Below are 20,660 nucleotides of genomic sequence, written 5' to 3'. Positions count from 1 at the left end.
CAGAACCAAATAACACTCCAAGGCCGCAGGCCCAAGGTATGTGCATCCACACAGACACAAAGGGCTGTTAAAGCACTCTCTCTCAAGACTTACAACAGTCCCTCAGAGTTTCAAACAGCTTATCTGCTCAGAATCGATCTTTTCCTCAATATCTGAACAACAATTTCATCAGGGCCGATAGTTACCATAACGGCGGCCCTGCTCCGCGCAGTTCCTCTGAGTTTGGAGCGTGTGGAAGCAGTGTGTGTCAAACGCCGGCGTTTTCCTCAAGGAGCCGACTCCGAGCTCCGGGGCCGCGCCCCCAGTAGAGCGCGCCCCGGTGCGCCGGCCCCGGCGTGGCGACGGCTACGCGGTGCGCCCGTCGGAAGTCGCCGACTGCTCGGGGCTTCCGAGTGAAGCCGGGAGTCTCGGCCGAGTCCCGGTCGGCCCACGAGCCGCGCCGCCACACTCCGGCGGGAAGGGAAGGTGACTCTGAGGGGCACCACCTTTCTCTGGGACTTTCCACAGAGAATTCCCCGGTCCTCGGGCGGAGTGGGAAGGAAAGGGGAAAACAGCGTCCCCCCTCTGAGTAACTGCACCTCGGCCTAAAATTGGGTATTATATTTCACCTGTATTTATAGATATGTATGTATATATTTAAAAAATCACCAGCGCGCTTCGCACCAAACATTCCACTGCCTCGACTTCCACTAAAAGCAGTTCCTCAGACTAAAGAAAGAGGGAAAGACTGAGGTGGGGGGTGGGGGGGGAGAGAGAACGGGAAGACAAATAAATAAATGAGCGCGGGCGCGAGGGGGAAGGGGAGAGCCGGGCGCGAGGAGCGCCGGTCTCGGGCGACAGCGGCGGCAGGTTCAATTAGCTAAACAAAGCAATCATGGCGGATTGTTTACATTTGGCAGCCGCCCGGGCCGGTGCCGCCTGCCGGCCCCGACCGCTGCGGGCCTGGAGGAGTCGGCCGAGCTGCCCCCGCGCCCTGCCCGGGTAAGTGACGCGGGCCGCGGGCCCCGTGCGCGGCCGCCGCGCGCCGCCCCCTTCGCCACCGCCGCCTCCCCGCCCCGCTGGCCCCGCGCCCCCCGCCCCCTCTCCTGCCCCCGGCGCAGCTGGGCTCCGTTTGGGTTACGGTGACGCGGTGGCTCTGTTCTGCTGCCTCCTCTGCTGCTGCCGCCGCCGCCGCCGCCGTGCGAAAGCAGCCGAGGGGAAGAGGTGGGGAGAGCCGGGGTAGGGGCGGCCCAGCACTGATCTGTCTCCTCTCAAGGGGTCAGGTCCTCCCCCGCTGCTCCATCCCAAACGGGCGACACACCCTGCGTCCTTGCCTTGCGCCACCGCATCCCTAACCTTAGTTTGAGCTCCGCTGCAAGCCCTGGAGGTGGGGCAGTGACTCCGCGGGAAGTGCCCGTGTGCTAGGCTGAGATGACCTCTGGAAGGGCCACCGCCTTCTGGCCTCAAGGTCTGGCAGCCTCCTGCAGTGTCCACTACCTGTCCCCTCAGTCTCCCGCTCGCCCTCCTTTGCTCTCTTTGACTAGGCTGGGGTGGAGAGGGTGGGTGGGGGGAACCTGTGCCAGGGGTCACCTTCTAAAGGCTGACCTTGCCGGAGGATCTCGCCTCTGACTTTTCCTCATGTCTGTGGTCCCAGTCACTATTTCTCAGGGTGGAACTCAATTCCACAGAGGCTTTTAGGCTAGTGTCTTTGTGCTAAGGTTGGCAAGGCAGTACTGGGAGACTAGCTGATGGTGGGAGGAAAACAAACAAAGGCGATGGGTGAAAAGTGAGAGGGCAGCACCCCAGCACCCAGGGCCCTCCCTGGCTTCCCTGCCAAGACTGTTTTCTCTGCAGAATCCTTCAAACACCATGAACTTGCAACTGCAATGTTTCTTTTGTAGAAAGGAAAAACATCCTTGGTCCTTCAAGTTAAGCTCAATTTGCCCTTCCAGTAAAACTTTTTATTGCTGTTAATGGTCAGTATGTGCAGTGATTTGCTCATTTTGCTTGCCTCCCCCTTCCGGAACCTCAGTTAATACTTGTCTGTCCTATCTTGGGGGAACCCACAATCCCGAACTGTCTACTGGCCAGAGTGGGACTGGTTTGGTGCATTTACAGACTGGCTGGGGAGTAGAGCAAGAGAACCAGGCCCGCTTGCACTTGTGTCTACAACCCCTTGGAGAGTCTAACTTCCCTTGCTGATAGCTGGCTAATGGACATTGACAATCCTAGCAGAGTGAGTTGCTTTCTCACCTAAGAAAGAAAATGCTGCTACTGAAAACATCTTTTGTATATTCACAGCAGTTAGTACATTTTTACACACACAATTCAAATGAGCGGAGTCTTGATTCTGAATTTTTGTTCTGCCCCCTGGGAGGGACCATGTGGAATGAGGTATACCCCTAGTTTCGTTCTCCTTCTTTCTGAAAGTGACAAACATTAGATAACAGATAACTTGTTTATTTGACTAATTCGATTTCTCTCTCTTTTTAATCCGGTTCACATCATCATTAATAAAGCTTACTTCACACCCGTTATATAGCAGTAATAACCTTGATCTCATCATCCTGCCTCCGAGGTTTTGAAATGTCATTGGATCAGAAATAACTAAACTTGTGCTTCACTGAGGAGTGTAGAGTTGGTACAGGCCTTCCTTAGCCAACTCGAGAACCTAGAGCTTGCTGGAATCAGACACTGCCAAGGAAGATGGGATAGGGTTATTGTCAGTTATGTGGACATAATAAAAACAAAGCTGGTGTTTCTATAAAGAGCTTCTGCCCAGACACTTAACTCACCAGTGAGCTTGAGATTGCATTAGTCAGTAACCGCAAGCACATTCTCATAAATGGATTTTATGTTGACTCCTGCCCATGCCAGGTCAGAGAGCATAATCAGGGAAGGAAGTGAATTGGCTTCCAGAGTGGCTCTAGCAGAAGGAGAAAGATCAGCTTTTGGGTTATAGATCTTGCTGACCCGTTAAGGGTCAGTAAATTAGTAGACTGCACTTGATTTGACACTTGTGATCCCAACTTAATGGGTTGATTAACTTATGGATGCTATCTTCATTATGAGCTATTAACACATTGTTAAACCTGATCTTAGAGTAGGAAGTTGTTTTTATGTTTACTTATAGGTTCCCAAGGTTAATCAATATTTATCACGTCCTGAATTTTTTTTTAAACTGTAGGGTTTAGTTAGATTAAACTCTTCTAAAGAGAAAAGGAAATGCAGTGCCATATAAATTGGAGATTCAAAATATCTTGTTGAAGAATTTTGTAACATACATAAAAAATACTCAATCAGAAGCACTGTGTCTAAATGGAATAATACGAGCATATAGTGTACACATACTAAGGATTTAAAATCAGTGATCTCATTGGCAGCTAGTGCCTTGGCCTTCCTTCTCCCTGAGCATTTGAATTATGGATTCCATGTACAGTATTTAGACCTGCATTGATGGTTTGGCTAGCTTGCTGACTAGCAATAGTCAAGGCCTAAATGTTGCCTACTAGGAAGTGTAAATTTTAGTTCCCACTGAGGCACACATTTGTGATCAATAATAAGTTAGCAGTGAAACTCTGGACTGTATCATCAAATCCATGGAAAATTTCTGTTTTCCTAAGGTTTCTACAGATTCCCAAGGTAGCTGCATTTCTGGTGGCTGGATGTTATCAGTGAATGTGCATGGTAATCAGTAATGCTGGAAACGCTGAAGCTTGGAAAATGTATACTCCTAAATTGTGGTAGATTAAAAGATGGAACATCATACCCAACTTAGGCCCTTCCTCTCTCTGGTAACAGACGGTAGTGATTTCTGGAAGAGTTTTTGCATTAGTTACATGGCAAACATTAACTAAAATCAAAACAGTGTAAAAATATTAAGACTTAAGAATTTCACTGCAGAAAAATATATAGAGGATTAGGCTATTTTTATGTTTTTAAAACCAAGACCAGGATTTCAGGGACACTGGATAATAATCAAAAGCAAGCAAATGGTCCTCCATATGAATAGAGGCCATGAAAACTGAAAAGAAAAAAATGGTTGAATGACTTGAGGGTAGGCAGCACTAACTGAGGAATTAAAAGGGAGGGCAAGATTGTAGAAGCAATAAGGGTAGGAGGATGGAAAGAAAACTGTAGTAGGTGTTTTGCAATAAGAGTATCTCACAGTGATGTTCTTGGAAGTTACTGTAGTTGGCAAATCTCCAGTTCACAAGACCAAGTCTTAGAGAAATTAGGGTCTTAGTAGAAATGGAATTAAAATAGCATTAAGTACATTAAAGGCCACATAGCAAATAAAAGCTCTAGAAAGCACCTGCCCTCCAAACTATGCACATTTGTCAGCATTAACAGCCTGCACCAACAGGTAATCCTCTTGAAACACACTCTTTAGTCGTCAGGGACACATGGCTACACAATTGTGATCTGCCGAGGCAGACATTTCCAAGCTCTAGGGTACACAGATTATTTTTGGTTTTAAAGTGTTTGAGCCCATTCTTACTCAAAATTCAGTGTCCTTTGCACTCGCTTTCCTTTTGTTTCATTTTCTTAAGCCCTGCTGAAGTGCTTTTGTAAGCATATAGCCCTTCTATAAATTATCCTAGTATTTGGGGGGATTTTTTTTTCTTTTGGGAGTGGGGAACTTTTGTGTCATATCTGCAGCTTTGGTGATGTGCTCTAAAGAGGCGCTCCATCTCCATCCTCTGCCCCCAACCTCTGAAACAGCTGGCCACACAGCTCCAGAGTTTATTGTCCTGTGCTATTACTCCAGGCATTGAGTATCTGTGATACATAAAAAGACTGTAGGTTTTAAATTTGGTATGTATAGAGTGAGTTATTTAAAATTTGTCTGACAAGATCTTATTCTGTTGTGTATGTATAGATTAAGGGGGGAAAAGTAAAAGCAAAACATCTGGCTCTACTTGATGGGAATCTGAAGACAGTTTAAAATGCCGAAAATTTGGTTTAATTAGCTTGTTTTTTTGTTTGATATGTATTCAGAAATAAACTGAGAAACCAGCAAGACCTGTTGTTAGGAGGCAGAGGCTTGTAAAACAAAGTAGGACAGCAAAACGACTGTATGGCGCTCTCTTTCTTACCCTCCTCAGGAGAAGCAGCAGACAGAAGCAGTGTAAGCCACAAAGACAGGCCAGTGGAATCTGCGTCAAGGGTAGACAAAGCTCCAAGGGAGTACACGGCACTGGGTTTTCAGCTGTATGCGTTGGAGAGCTCTGGGTCAATTAGTGCAAGGGCTACTGGAAGTAGCAACTTTTTGGGATAAGAGGCAGGGAGAATGTTGCTGAAAGGCCAAAGCCCTAGCCTTGGTCATAACCTGGTTTCATTACTGCCAGAATACAAGCTGGAATGAAACAGATGACGAATCCTAAAGATAAGTGGATTTCGTGGGAAGGGAATTAGGTAGGGATGTAAGTGTTTGGGTTCTGTTTTTGTTCCAGACCCTTTGTACAGAGGCAGGAGACCCAAACCTCTTGCTCAATTCAGCTCCACCGCTAGGCAAGGGTTTTAATATTCTATTGTATTCTTGTTGCATATGGTAAGAGGAGAGAGCTGGTGATTGAGTGTCGCTGTAAAAATTGGAAGGAGAGGGTAGGAAAATGTACAGATTGATAATAAAAATGCAATAATCCACTGAAACTTCATGTATTCATCTAGTTTTCAATGGTGTAATGAAATACTTGCAGGAAGGTAATTTAAAACTGAAGTTTATTTAGCTCGCAGTTTGAGAGAGTTGAAGTCCAAGATTGGAAAGTCCTATTTGACCTCTGTTGAAGGCCCTCTTGTTTGCATCACATCGTGGCAGATGGCGCCGTGCTAAGATCACATGGCAAGACAGGAATTTAGTGACTGGGGAAAGGCAAGTCTTGCTCTTTTATTTTTTTGGCAATCAGCTAACCAGGGAATCACAAGAAGTGTATGAATTCCTTCTGAGGACAACACCCCAAATGACCAGATCACTCCCCATGTGACCCCACCTGTTTTTTTTTTTTTAAGATTTATTTATTTTTGTTGGAAAGGCAATATACGGAGAGAAGGAGCTACAGAAAGATTTCGTCAGCTGGTCCACTCCCCAAGTGGAAACTGAAACTGAAACTGAGCTAATCAGAAGCCAGGAGCTTCCTTGGGGTATCCCACATGGCAGTGCAGGGCCCCTAGCCTTTCAGCCATTGTCTTCTGTTTTCCCAGGCCATAAACAGGGAGTTGGATGGGAAGTGGAGCAGTTGGGGTACTAACTGGCACCCTCATGGGATTCTGGCATGTGCAAGGCAAGGACTTTAGCCACTAGGCTACCATGCCAGGCAGTGGCCCCCATGTCTTAAAGATCTGTAACCTCTCACATAACCTCAGTTAGCACCATTCTTGAACACAGGATTATTTGTAGGACACACCTGACATATAGCCAACCCATAAATAAATTCTAATTAAAATTCACATTTCTCAATGGCACAGTTTGAAAGCAATCACCATATGCACAAAAAAATCATATGTCTGATAGATTTCTAACACTGCACTGAAGTTTAATTTGCCCTGAATTAACATGTCAGAATTCCTCTATCAGGTGCTGGCGTATGTTGCATAAACCAATGAAATTTAAAAATCAAGAATGCATTGATACAACTCATTTGTTGTAGAGCCATTGTTCCCAGATGAAAGCTTCTAAATATAACCTTTGTGAAACTAAACACTGAATCAAGACAGTGAGTGCAATGAGGGCATTGTATTATCAACTCCCATGATTTCCTTAGACCAACATGTTACTCTAATTATGTCCTCTGGAGAACATCACTTAAGTTTTAATAGAATTGTAAATGACAGTAACTTTCAGGATAAAACCAATAAATACCACATGTCTTTTTTATGTCATGATTATTTGAGGAATTATATATTTACATACATACACACACATATACATATATACACACAAGAGGCTCTCAGAATATCACACAATCAATAGCACACATAATACTTGACATACTGAATATTCCGATCAACATCTGAGAAACCTCACTTCCGTTTTATTTTACTTTTGGGGGACTTTAGGAAAAAATTATTCATTTCTATTTTTTTTTTTTTTAGTTTCTAGAAATGACCTACAATGTGGCATCTTTATAAAGATTTTCTGTGCTCATATTTCCCTCTTTCCACAGCTGAGGACAGTTCTGACCTTCAGAGGAGCCTTGTGATTTGAGTGGGCATATCTGGCTAATCCAGTGTGGTCTTCCCATCTGATAGTCTGTAATTTCAATCTCATTTGCAAGATTCCTTATGACCATATAATTATCGGGGGTCCTCCCGTCCCGCGGAAGAAATCACCCGACACTTGAGAGAGTCTCCAAGGCGCTTTTATTCTGATCTTCCGTTCCGTCCGTAACTCCGTTGTGACCGTTATGACCGTTATCACCGTTACGCTCCAGCCCCTCCCCCGCCAAGCCCCCCGCTTAACTGTCAAACTTGACCAATCAACTTAAAGAGAACCAAGGCACACCAATCAAGGCAAAGGGCCAATCACAGGGCAGGAAATGGTCAGTGCCCCCAACAGCTCCCCCTTCTTGTTTTATTAAGCAAGGGACCGTGCCTGTCTTAGGTGTTCCGAGTTCAGGCTCCCCTTACCCATCATGGGCTAACCACGTGGCTAGGAACGTGGCACCTGTCTTAGGTTGGTGAAGCCATATCGGATACTTACCCGTCTCTGGCTACCGGTCCAGCATGCCTAGCCAGACTTCTGGGGATTCTCTGTTGCGAAGGGCAAGCACAGCTTGCATTAGCAGCTGCTGTTACTGCTGCTGACGCTGTGCTCAAGGATGAAGCATCCACAGACCCCAAAGAATGATATAAGGCCCAGGGCTACTATACCAGCCCATTGGTGTGCAAAGGAAAGATCCTTTAGTATCCAATTTGTCCATTGCTTTACTGTGGCAATCTCTACTTTTGTGCTATTTATGGCTATAATTTGGGATCTTAGTTCCTATGTCAAATTATCAAATCGTATGGACCAGCTTCCACTAGGGGATAGCATAGCGGATAACTCTCTGGACAAATTCAGTGCTCGGGAACCATTGGTGACAATAGAGGGAGTGACACACATTCCAGGTAGACTAAGCACACAAGAGGTCCCCATATGATGGAAATAAGTTGTGGAATGCATACCAGCACCACAATGCCAGAGCCATTCCAACACTGGTTAAGGGCTCACTTAACTACAGAGCAATTCAAAAGGGTAACATTAGCATTCATGGAAACAATAAACATAAATGGAGCTTGTACACATACACAAATAGCATTATAGATAACATAACAACTGCAATTAACTTTAACATTCTTCCCATATTCTAGAACTATTACTATTATAATTACAATTTCTTATCACTACCTTATCAATAAATGCAAAAGCTGATATATCTGAACACCCACCCCTATTAGTGCAAAGTACCCAGACATTCCAAGACTGAGCAGAAACAGATTGAACAGGGTTACCATATATATAGTTATACCCCACAAAGGCACAATTTGAACAGGTAGGAAATAAATTGGTCACAGCAAGATCAGGTGCTACTCTTCTAGGAGTCACAGTACTTTGACAGCAGTCCATTCTGGGGGCCATTTCCAAGGCCCTAGACAGCGAGTCAATATTTGCTGCACACCTTTTATGGTGCAGTTTTAGCTGGAGATTCTGGCTGTCTCCTCTCGGTATCTGAATGAACATCAGGCTGGTCAGCATCCACCAGGTCCACAGGTTCATCTTGCTCCAGCTTTCTTATCACTCGCGTCAAACGTTCTGGCACCCACACTGGTCCATCAGAATCCTGCGGAAAAACACAAACCGCTCCTCGCGTCCGTCGTAAGACAGGATGCGGGCCCATCCATTGTTTTGTTAAAACATCCTTCCACATCACCCAATATTTGCAGAGGCCTGCGCCAACAGTGTGGCGTTCGGCAGCAGAATGGCCATCCAAATCCAGAATCAAAAAGTTAAAAATATAAGTAACTAAAGCCAATTGATGTTTAGGACTTTTGGGATATAGGGTGGCTCCTACTCCCCCTTTTTGTTTTATTAATAATGCTTTGAGAGTTGCATGGGCACGCTCTACCACAGCCTGGCCTGTGGGATTATATGGGATGCCAGTAGAGTGTTTAATTGCAAATTCAGAACAAAATTTATCAAATGCTTTGGCTGCATAGGCAGGTCCATTATCAGTCTTATAACACTGGGGGACTCCCCAGGCTGCAAAAGCCTGAAGGCAGTGAGATATAACATCTTGAACCTTTTCCCCTGTATGAGCTGAGGCATAAAGAACCCCAGAGCAGGTATCAATAGAGACATGAACAAAAGAAAGGCGACCAAAACTGGGAACATGGGTAACATCCATCTGCCATATATGATTAGACATAAGACCACAGGGATTAACCCCAAAGCAAGGCTGGGATAAAAATGGGACACAATTTTGGCATTGTCTAATAATACAAAAATATGGTTGGATCCAATTAGTATACCCCAATACCTGCTGGAAATCATTAAGGATCTTCAAACCATCCATTCTGATTTTTTTTTTTTTTTTTTTTTTTTTTTGCGTTTCCATAAGACTTTCTCACCTTCCTGTATACGTCCTCTGAATTTATCAGTGCCATCTGTCAGGCAAGACTTAATCAATGTCCAGAACCTGACCGTTCCTGGAGGGAGGGGCTCCTGGTGTTCTGCCTTAGCTAAGTCTCTGCCTAAGTGCTCCCATTGTGGCAGGATCAAAAGGCCCTCCTCCAGAAACCATGGAGCGATCCTCTGCATAGTTTGCAAAAACAACAGTACCATCAGCAGTTTCTGCAATAAAGGTTGCATGTGCACTGAAAAAGTTAAATTGGCCATATTTTTAACATCTCTGATCGCCGCTAACCTGCAAACTTGACCGATTGTCAAATCGCGAAATTGATCGTTAACTGCGAACTTGAATGGGCGCCAGATCGCAATCCTGAATGGCGGTAAACCACGATCCTGAATGGCGGCAAACCACGATCGTGAATGGCGGCAAACCGCGATCGTGAATGGCGGTAAACCGCGATCCTGAATGAATCTGAATAGTCGCAAAACCCAGCTTTAATGGTCGCTACCCGCGAACTTGACTAACTTGACTCGTCGCTACTCTGCGAACTTGGCTCGTCGCTAATCCGCGAACTTGACGTGCACGTCCCCGCTGCTATCAGCGGCTCCCTGAGGTAACCTGAAACCTCAGCTTAAATGGGCCCCCCGCTGCTGCGGCTTCCTGAGCAAAAAGCTCAGTTGTAACTAATTCCCCGCTCTAAGCGGCTCCCTGAGCGATCTGCTCAGCTTACCTTCCTGGCGTTCACCAGCTGACTTCTATCCGATTCACAGCGCCAGTTATCTTCTATCCGAGTCACAGCACCAGATATATTCTATCCGAGTCACGGTACCAGATATATTCTATCCGAGTCACGGTACCAAATATCGGGGGTCCTCCCGTCCCGCGGAAGAAATCACCCGACACTTGAGAGAGTCTCCAAGGCGCTTTTATTCTGATCTTCCGTTCCGTCCGTTAACTCCGTTGTGACCGTTATGACCGTTATCACCGTTACACTCCAGCCCCTCCCCTGCCAAGCCCCCCGCTTAACTGTCAAACTTGACCAATCAACTTAAAGAGAACCAAGGCACACCAATCAAGGCAAAGGGCCAATCACAGGGCAGGAAATGGTCAGTGCCCCCAACATATAATGACTTGTATTCACAGGTTCTGAGGATTAGAATCTGGATACTTGTTTATTTGAGGAACCATGATTCTACATATTGCTTATTCTGTTTTCTTCCTATGTTAGTTTAGTTTTCTAACCAGAGGATAAGACAAGGATCCTAGTGCCATAAATCTATCTGTGAGTGACATCAAGAAATACTGAGAAAGATGTAGGGAAAGGAAATAGAGAATAAGCAAAAGACAAGAAAATGTGTATAATGGCCCAGTGCAATAGACTAGTGGCTAAATCTTCACCTAGCAAAAACTAGGATCCCATATGGATGCCGGTTTGTATCCCAGCTGCTCCACTTTCCATCCAGCTCCCTGTTGATGGCCCAGGAAAACAGTAGAGGACGGCCTAAAGTCTTAGGACTCTGCACGTGCATGAGAGACCTAGAAGAAGCTCCTGGCTCCTGACTTTGGCTTTGCTTAGCTCCAGCAGCTGTGGCCACTTGGGAGTAAACCAGGAAACAGAAAAGCTTTCGTCTTCCTTCTCTCTGTATATCTGCCTTTTCAATAAAAATAAATGGACATTTAAAAAAAAAAAAGAGAAAATGTGTATTAGGAAGCAAGTTACCACTGAGAAACTGAGGCCTGATCACATTAAGGTACTCAGAAAAATGTAGGATAAAGAATACTTCTGTGAAAGAGTGAGTAGTCTGTGCTGTTTATCCTTAAACTCCTGTCCTTGTTAGACCGGCTGCTTCTCAGGGTATTATCTGTCACTTCTGATTGTCCTGCACATAGACTAACTATATATCCACAGTCAACTAAAGGGTTCGAGTAAATACCATGGTGTTCACAGCAAGAAGCATTTAGTGAAGTACAGAATGCCAGGAATTTTTGTGTGGGTCACCAGGGAATTAGGCTACCCACTTCCCAGCCGTGGTTCTTCACCGCATCCCTCTTCGATAATTTCTCTGGCACTCCCATTTTCTTTTTCTTTTTCTTTTTCTTTTTTTACTTGTTCTTCCAGATTTCAAGATCAGGTTTGAAGTTATTTTTATTATTTATCATTTTATGATACAGTTCCATAGGCTCCTGGGATTTCCCTTATCCCTTCTCCAATCCCTCTATATCATTACTAAAGTATAGTTCTTCATACACAGTCATATGTCCATCATTGCAGGCATGGACAATGGCAGAGTCCAGAATCATATTGTCAAGATGTGGTAAACAGTTTCATTCTAAGTCCATCTTTGTCTGGAAGTGGAGATGCTGCATACTATATTATATCCTCACATCTGGGTATGTTAGTCTCTATTTCATAGTTACTGTACATCCCCTTAAATGAAAAGCCATGATACAAAATCAACAATAGGAAGAAAAAAGAAATTAACAACACCATGAAGTTAAATAACATGCTGCTGATAGATAATGTGTCGCTGAAGAAATGAAAAAAAAAAAATCAAGAACCCCCTTGACGAAAATGATGCTACTGTATGATCTATGAGTCATGGAATAATTTAATCAGAAGAAACTGCTTTGAAGAGATAAAACTAACAAAAACAAAAACATCAAAATCCATGAGATATAGCTTCTGCTGATTTTTGTTGGTGAAATGTGTCTCTTCTAGACAACAAATGGATGTGTTTTGTTTTTTAGTCCAGTGTACTAATCTATGACGTTTGATTAAGCTTAAGCTAATTACTTTCAGGGTTAATATGTATGTGTGGTAATTTGGTCCTGTCATTTCAGGAATGGGTTGTTGTTCATTGATTTAATTTTCTGTTGTCATTTTACTGGGATGTTCTTCTCATTTGCCTTTGGTTTTGGTGGGTAATATTCCTCTTCTCTGTCAAGAAAACATCTTGATGTATCATTTGTAGGGCAGGTTTGGAAGAGGCATATTCTTTTAACTTTTCTTTACTGTGGAAGACTTTTATTTCATTTTCATTTTTTAAAGATTTATTTATTTTTATTGGAAAGGTGGATATACAGAGAGGAGGAGAAACAGAGAGGAAGACCTTCCGTCCAATAATTCACTCCCCAAGCAGCTGCAATGGCTGGAGCTGAGCCAATCCAAAGCCAGGAGCCAGGAGCTAACCTGGGTCTCCCACGCAGGTGCAGGGTCCAAGGCTTTGGGCCGTCCTGGACTGCTTTCCCAGGCCACAAGCAAAGAGCTGGATGGGAAGCGGGGCCACTCCCATTTCTAGTGCTGCATTCCAGGTCTGCCTCTACTGATCTGTTCAATTCTGCTTAAATTTGTGTGATGTATAGCCTCAAAATTTGTCTTCATGGAAAACTTGGGTTTTTATTGTATCTCTGAAATCAGACAGACAAGCAAACCCAAGTTTTCATTGATTTCCCACTAGCCATACAAAAATTTAAACAAAATACTCAGAGTGGTCATTAGGTGCTAATACCCTGGTCAAATAATAACTTTGTTTTCTGGCTCCAGTGCATATACCGTCCTGTGTATATCAACATTACCGTAGCCCCATAGAGCAGCCACCCTATCCTAGCTTGCCTAACTATGTTCTTGTTTTGTCCAGAGTTCTTGACTCTTTGGATCTGAGCCTGGAGTTCAGGGGAGTTTGTTCCAGGTCATGCACCCTGGTCTCTAATTACTTATCTTCCTACTATTTTTAAGCCCTTATGATTTTCTTCATGCTTCTGATTTAGAGCGTTTCTTTTCCTGTGCCTATGACCTTTTCACTACCATTCTTGAAGCTTCAGGGGAAATCTTTTCTTTCTTTATTTAGCCTTCTATTAAACCATCCCACTTAGAAGTGAGGCATCGCCTCTGAACTCTTGACAACTACAATTTTAGCTGTTTTTTTGTTGTTGTTTATTATTTTAGCTATCATTTTGTGGAACGTTTAGTCTCGGGTTCTGAATTTTTGAAGATAAGAGTATCTCATGCTTTTGCTATTCAAAACCCAGAATATATTGGGTATAGTGTTTATAGTCTAGGTACTTATTGACATATATTTTAAAAAATCATAATCTTATATGAAAAGTATGCACAATATATTTAAACCAAAGTAAAACATTTTGTTTTAGTGACATGTGCTACTGCTGTGCTACAAAGCAATTCATTACTTGAGTTGAAGGACAAAAGGATCTAGCTCTTTTTTTCCTTATTTCAACCAGGAAAAATTTTAGAAAAATAAAAGACATCAACATGTTTAAAACTAAGATATTTTGAAAGTATAGACTAGAAGTTTGGATGTTTCGCTCTGTTCTTAACTAGCCCAAAGAGATGTGACAAGAATTACAAAGACATTTTCCTTTTTGAAAACTGACGAATTATAGTTTAAAAGTGTTTAGGCTTTCTCTTTTAAAATTTTCAAATTTGCAAAGCTAATTTTAAAAGAACCTAGGAGATGATTTGACTTGAAAGGGAAACTATCCAGTGGTTTCTTGAATGCTGGTTTCCTGTTCTCCACTGGGGGACAAAATGTTTTCATCTTGATCTCATGAGTCAAGGGTGTGACATGCAAGAGGTTGAGAAGGATTGCTACCGAATTTTCATGGTACAAGCATAGCTTTGCTCTCATGCACAGTTATACTTGTCAGAGCTGGTGCTTTGGCTGCTTTCTTAGTGTTGGGAATATTACTTCACAATGGCTGTGATCTGGCTCTTTGGACCAACAGTCCTTGCAATCCTGCCAACAGAATAGGGTAACTGTATCTGGCAGGGGTGGATATCATTTTGTCTATCTCTGGCCTCTGTAACACAAATAAATTGCATTAATAATCAACACATGCTACTAGTAATGCTTTCTCTGAGTTCTCAACCCTGGGAGTTAAAAAATGTTGCTGCGTAGGCCTTACCTGCCCCAGGTGATGCTAATAAGCAGCAGCCCAAACTAAAACCCACTGTGGTCCCCATTGTCCTCTGCAGACTGACAGAATGCAGATATCATCTCCCAGGCCATTTAAGAATGGAGTAGGTAGACCTAGCATTATTAAGAGCAATGACTTAAACCCATAGAACCAGAGTCTGAGCTAAGTTTTAAGCCTCTCAGCTGTATGCTGTTGTCTGTCCTCTCCTACTGAAAGTATGGTCCATAGATCATGTGCATTACTAGACTTGGAAGATCATAAGTTGTGCCCCTGATTTACTGAATCAGAACCTAATTGTAAGTTTCTCCGGGTGATTTGTATTTCTGTTGTTTTGATAAGGGCTCTTCTTTCATGGTTTAAATATCAACTGTGAGAGTTTGAAGCCTCGTTTGCTAGTGTTATCAACAGTATCCAGCACAATGTCTGGGATATGTTGGTTCAGGAGTTTGTTGCATGTTAAGTGTATGTTTGCTGTCAAATATTAGATGTAACATTTAATATTTGTACCTTTTAAACATTCATTCCTTGATGAACTCAAGTTTGATTCGTGCTTCATTCTTATGAGCCTTAGTTAATTATTTTGTAGTAGGCACTATGACTACCAAAGTGCAGGGCATGCTTTCCAGTTCATTGTTTATGAGTTGGGGAAAAAAGAATGATCAGCATATTTGATAATGTTGTGAAGCCTAGAGTGTTACCTCTGGGAATATGGAGAAAGAACTCTTGGACTAGAGTGTTTGGAGTGGTCTTGGAATTTTAAGGGCAAGTTAAAGCAAAGTTGACTCTCAACAGTAGACTCTGGTGAAAGAGTTGGGCCAATAGAGGCAACACTTTTCAAAGGGCATTTAAGAAATTGATAGCAGCTTGTGAAAAAGCTCATTGCACTGTTATGTACTTTGTCAAAATAGGAGGAAAACTCTATCTAAAAGTGTCTGCTCTTGCTAATCCAGTGACAGGATGGCTGGGGTGGTGTGATATAGGGAAGAGTGATCACTGGTGTTAGATGAATAAGAAAATGTTAAAAAAAAAAAGTGGGACATCCCATTTTACAACTTGGAAATATTGGTTACTTATGACCTGAGATATGCCTGATAGTCCAGAATTTGGAGATCTTGTACTAGTGTCCTTTAGTCCTATATTCTTAGAATAGTACAGTATAATCCAAATGGGATTACCCAGGGACTGTGCAGTTAGAAATTTCTTGTTCAGAATGGTAGCTACCAGCTGAATTAGGTGTTGAGTGCTTGAAATTGTAGTCATTCCATATGGAGTTTGCACTTTTAAGTGTGAAATGCATTCAAGGTTTCAGTCTTATGAAAAAATAAAATACCCCAGTTGTTTGTTGATTACTTATAAAATAGTAATATCTTAAATACATTGGAGATTAAAACCAGTTTCACTTGTTTCCTTTCACTGACTTACTATAGCTACCAGAAAAGTTAAGATTCTATATGAGACGTAAGTTCTGTTTCTGTTGGCAGAACTGGGCTAGACTATTTAAATCTGAAAATGTTACCAAATAATTACCTTTCTCATCCTCTGTGGAAACCCATTCCAATTCCATCTGTGGTTCCAGATAAATTATAAGCAGTTTTATCTTTTTAATTGTAGAGGCATGGCTTTTTAACAGTTGTGTCAAATTGGGGTGAAGTCAAGTGAGTATCAGGTAAAATTTTGCTTCAGTTAGATATGTACAATGTTTTCATTTTAGTGTATCTCTTAAACACCCTTGCAGTTTTATTTTTTTTTTTCATAGTGACACAGATTTAAAATTCATCCAACCCTTTCCATCTAAACCCTGAATAAGCCATTGTCAGATATGCCCTCTCTAACATGTGTTGTTTGACATACACTAGGTAGGACAGAGCTGTAGGTTCCATTTTCACTTCGGTGCAGATGTGAAAGTTCCAGTTAATGAGAGCGTTGTCTAAGTGTTTGTGTTTCAGGAAGAACAGGCTCCCTGGATCTGCCTTAAAGCTTTAGATATTCTGTACAGGGAGTGAAGTGACATGCTCAAATTAACTGTGGCCAGACAGATCCACATGATATGAATATAAATGTTTGAGTCTTGTTCAAATTAAGGTTCTTGGTATCAGGAAAGTGCTGTCTTGCCATGTAAGTCAAAACCACTTTATCTCATTCTTCCACTGAGACATAGAATGCAGGATATGCATTGAACACACCTATGAAATTTTATTCAGTGCAATTATTTTAATACATTTAAAGGGAAGTTCTTCATTTGTCGCCAAGTTTCAGTTTACATTCTGGGGGCTTCAGAGCTTTTTCTCCAGTTCCCAAGTAATGGTGACTGATGGGTTGGAAAGATGACGAAAGCTAGGTTAAGAGTTTTGAAATCAGCAGATACTTTTCTGTGCTTTACAATCTAGTGGTCAAAAGCAGGTCAGTTTACCAAACACTGGCTTTCTGACAGACGGATTTCTTGGATTGCCATTTATGAAAGCTGATAATTGCTCTTTTCAGAAAGCCAATTCATCAATATTTAATTTCCCATAAAAAGTCATGTAATGATCAACTTGCCAGATCACCAGCACTTTGCTTTAACTAGTTTTCTAAAGTTTTTAATAAGTTCTGTTGTATATAGTGACTGTAACAACTTTGGAGAATGTTTCAGACTTTCCATGCAGTTTTTATTTTTGCTGCAGCTACTTTGTATTAACTAGTTTATGGGCTCTGGCTAAAATTCACTGTGCTGTTGGTTTTCTCGGGAAATGTGTTGGTTTTGACTTGTTAGGGCTGTAGGTTACATATTTCAAATCACACTGTTGTGCTTGTCTTAAAATCTAGGACTTCTTAAATCACAAAGATGAGTTTCTGTCATCAACTCATTTTTAATCTGGCCTGTTGCCTTTGTACATTTTTGATTCATAGATTTGCTAACTGGATGAATCAAATGAATTGCTTGCAGTATATTTTGAACATTTTAAAACTGCTTCAAATGTGAAACATAGGAAATGACATTTAGCTGATTGGGACTGACGAATGTGCTGCAGACTTGCTGGGCTGAAATGGATATGCCAAAATAAGGAAGAGAAAGAAAAAAAGCTAACCCAAAACGAAGGCAAAATTAAATGTAATATTCAAAATGTCATTAAGATGTATTTAGTCATTTGTTCCAACTCTGCTTCATATTTTGCAACATGCAAACAGTTTATGGCTTATAGTTCTTGTTTATGTTGACTTGGTGCTGCTTTACAAGATGTCAGATGAAAGGTAATAGTATTTTTAAAAGGTAGGAAAAATATATAATTAAAAAACATGTTTTGATTTAAAAAACAAAAGGTAAGAAAGAACTTAGAATGCCAAAAAGGACTTTTGCAATGGATCATATCATTGGAAGCTCAAATTTGATATAGACTAATGACAAATACAAAGTAAATTTGAGTTCCTAGAAAATATTGCCATGAAGATGAAATGAAAACCAATAAACTAAAGCTGAAAATGATCTTCAAGGATTCAGTGTCTACAGATAATATTTATTATTATCAAAGTTGCAAATAGTTTAAGGAAATACATTTTTGGTAACTTTAGCAAGTTGATCATTCTTCAGAGTTAGCATTTGGTGAATTGGGTATTTTATGAATGGATTTTAGCAAGTTCACCTAGAAGTCTATGATTTCTGGTAAGTTAATAAATTATTTTAAATATCACTTGCTTTACTCTAAGCCTAGGGCTGATGAAAATCACCACCTGTTAGGGGGTTAGTCAGATTCAATGAGGTAACCTGTGCATAGCACCTTACACAGGACTTAATAAATTTAGAATTTAGGAATTAAGATAATAAGGTTCTTGGTACCAATGAGGAAGAGCCTGTTTGAATTGCTTATTTGGACCCCGGAATACTTTTGTGATCCCAAGAATCCTAAGATGATATGCTCTTCAACAATTCTGAGGAAAACAACAATTCTTTAGGAAAACCTAAACAGGTTTGAGGACAGGTGGAGGAAGGAAGAACCTCACACTGTGTTGGTGTCTGAGTGGTCGTTATGTCTAAGCATTCCACCGTCTACAGTCTACAAGGAAGTCTGGAGGACAGGCCAGGGGCATCTGAAGGTTGGAAGGTTTACAGTGAGTGACGTGTCGTAGGTTGGTTTCAGCCCCTTGTCCATTCTCCCTGGGGCTTTTTTTTTTTTTTTTTTTTTTGTTTAGCAGTTTTGCACATTTATTTTGCTATCTTTGAATAGTCTCTCATCCACTTATAATAAGAGGTAGACATATACTTCAGTTGTATTACAACTCTCAAACATTTCTAAGCAAAAGCAAATCTTTATTCTATCTGAAACATACTTGTGAATTCAAATTAGTTAGAATAATAAATTTTACAAAAGCGTTTTTATTGCAGATTAAAAATTCTCATTGAAAATAGCTACTGCCTAATATAAAATGCTATAGAAAGTCTTAATGCTTTCTTCTTCGTATTCGATAGTGTTGGAGATTTTCTCCAGACACAGCAAAGTTTGCAAATATACTGATTGTGTATCTAGCCAGTACTACAGTCTTAGACCAACTGCATTTCCCTATATAATTGGAAGTCTCTCCAACATCAGGACTTCTAAACAAAGTAAAAAGCACATATTTTCTTTACATTTCCATCCATAAAATGCAGCACAAATCTTACCAGTTTTACTCAGGGGAAAAAAGACATCTCCATGCTCTGGGAACCAGTGACAGCACATATTGCAATCCTTTCATTAAGTTCACACAAAATGAGGATTTAACGCATGGGCAGAACATTCCATCCCTAGAGGTTCCAGTGCCCATAATCCCACCTTGAAAATAGCTCCATATTAATTGTGGCAGCCAAGTGGACACGGAGTTTTACTGCTTGGCACTTCTACTTCACAGATAACTATTTTGCAATCAAGGAAACCTTTGTTTTTAATTTCCTAACACATTTATATTCAAGCAAATACTTCATATGTTCCTTTAAACACAGAAATCCCACGGGGATCAAGCTAAGCATTAATGCCATTACTGAATTTTTATTTTAACTGCATGAATTTTAGAATATTTATTGTACATATACTTGTAAGTGTATACTCTGATATAAATATGTGTATATAGACTCAGCTTTAAAATTTAGGCATCTGAAAATATTTTATACCAGAATAAATTGTAAGTCATTTTCATGACCAAAGAATGAGCATTCTTTAAGGAATGATGTCTCTAGTGAATTTGAAACAAGCTTCAACTTATAAGGATTTTATTCTTACTTCACTTCTGGGATGCATTTATTGTTTCAAGTGAGGTGCACCTGGATGAAATGAATGTTTCTAAGTTCTGGCTTACCTTTCTCATTTCTGTGCTTCACATTGTTAACTGTCAAAGTCTCACTTTATCTAAACTCATGTACTTCAGCCATTTAATAAACTCAAAATAACCGAATTCCCAAAATAACCATTGGCATATATGATACACTCATTTCCTTAAAACAAAGAAAACAGAATTTCCTATGTAGGAAAGCCGTCATTACCCACAACCCCACCTTACAAATAAGAAGAGCTCAGTTGTTTCAGGGGACCGTACACAGTTTGCAACTCTGGCATGGTAAGAAATCCTGGCACATAAACAGCCAGTAGGAATAATGTGCCAATTTTGAATTGTTCAGTGTTTTTATTATAGGTTCTAGGTTTCAGATGAACAGGAGCCTCCTATTGCTTTTATAGTAGGATATTAAATTGCAGCCTCTGGCAGGCGGCACCTGCCCTCTTCCTGGCACGCTGTAGTCAGTTGTTGGCCATGTGATACTAATGCAATGTATATTTTGTGTTTTTCTCTACATGGGGACTTAACCATGTGGGAACACAATCTTTCCCTGAAGGTATGCAATCCATGGTGTCAGGTCTTGAGAAAGGTTTCATACTACTAAAATTTAATGTTTATGGAATGTTCTGAGTTCCACAAAGCATTTTTAGTGGTAGAATGAAACAAAACCTTATGAGTATCTTAGACAAAAGTGCATAAATTCACATCGCCTTTGGGTAGAAATGATCTTAAAGCTCTTTGTGCTGGTAGTATGCTGTATTGACCTCATACCATGACGTATTTAATATTATCTAATATAGAGAATTATTATATTTATGAACACCAATCCCTTGTTTGTCCTCTAAAGTGAGG

The 20,660-nt window shown here is 41.3% G+C and overlaps 1 long non-coding RNA gene across 1 annotated transcript in view; it reads left to right on the top strand.

Moving 5' to 3' along the window:
* The first annotated feature begins 914 nt into the window (after positions 1 to 914).
* The window catches only part of LOC121165022, a 296,843-nt gene continuing 277,097 nt past the window's right edge, over positions 915 to 20,660 (top strand). Inside the window, exon 1 of the long non-coding RNA XR_005885187.1 lies at positions 915 to 981. This is a non-coding gene — a long non-coding RNA (uncharacterized LOC121165022). The remainder of the gene's footprint in view (positions 982 to 20,660) is intronic.

The sequence above is a fragment of the Ochotona curzoniae genome, unplaced genomic scaffold, assembly GCF_017591425.1.
Source record: "Ochotona curzoniae isolate NIBS_2020 unplaced genomic scaffold, NIBS_Ocur_1.0 contig_883, whole genome shotgun sequence".
Taxonomy (NCBI): Eukaryota; Metazoa; Chordata; class Mammalia; order Lagomorpha; family Ochotonidae; genus Ochotona; species Ochotona curzoniae.
The sequence above is the reverse complement of the archived record's forward strand: the minus strand, read 5'-3'. Positions and strand labels throughout refer to the sequence as shown.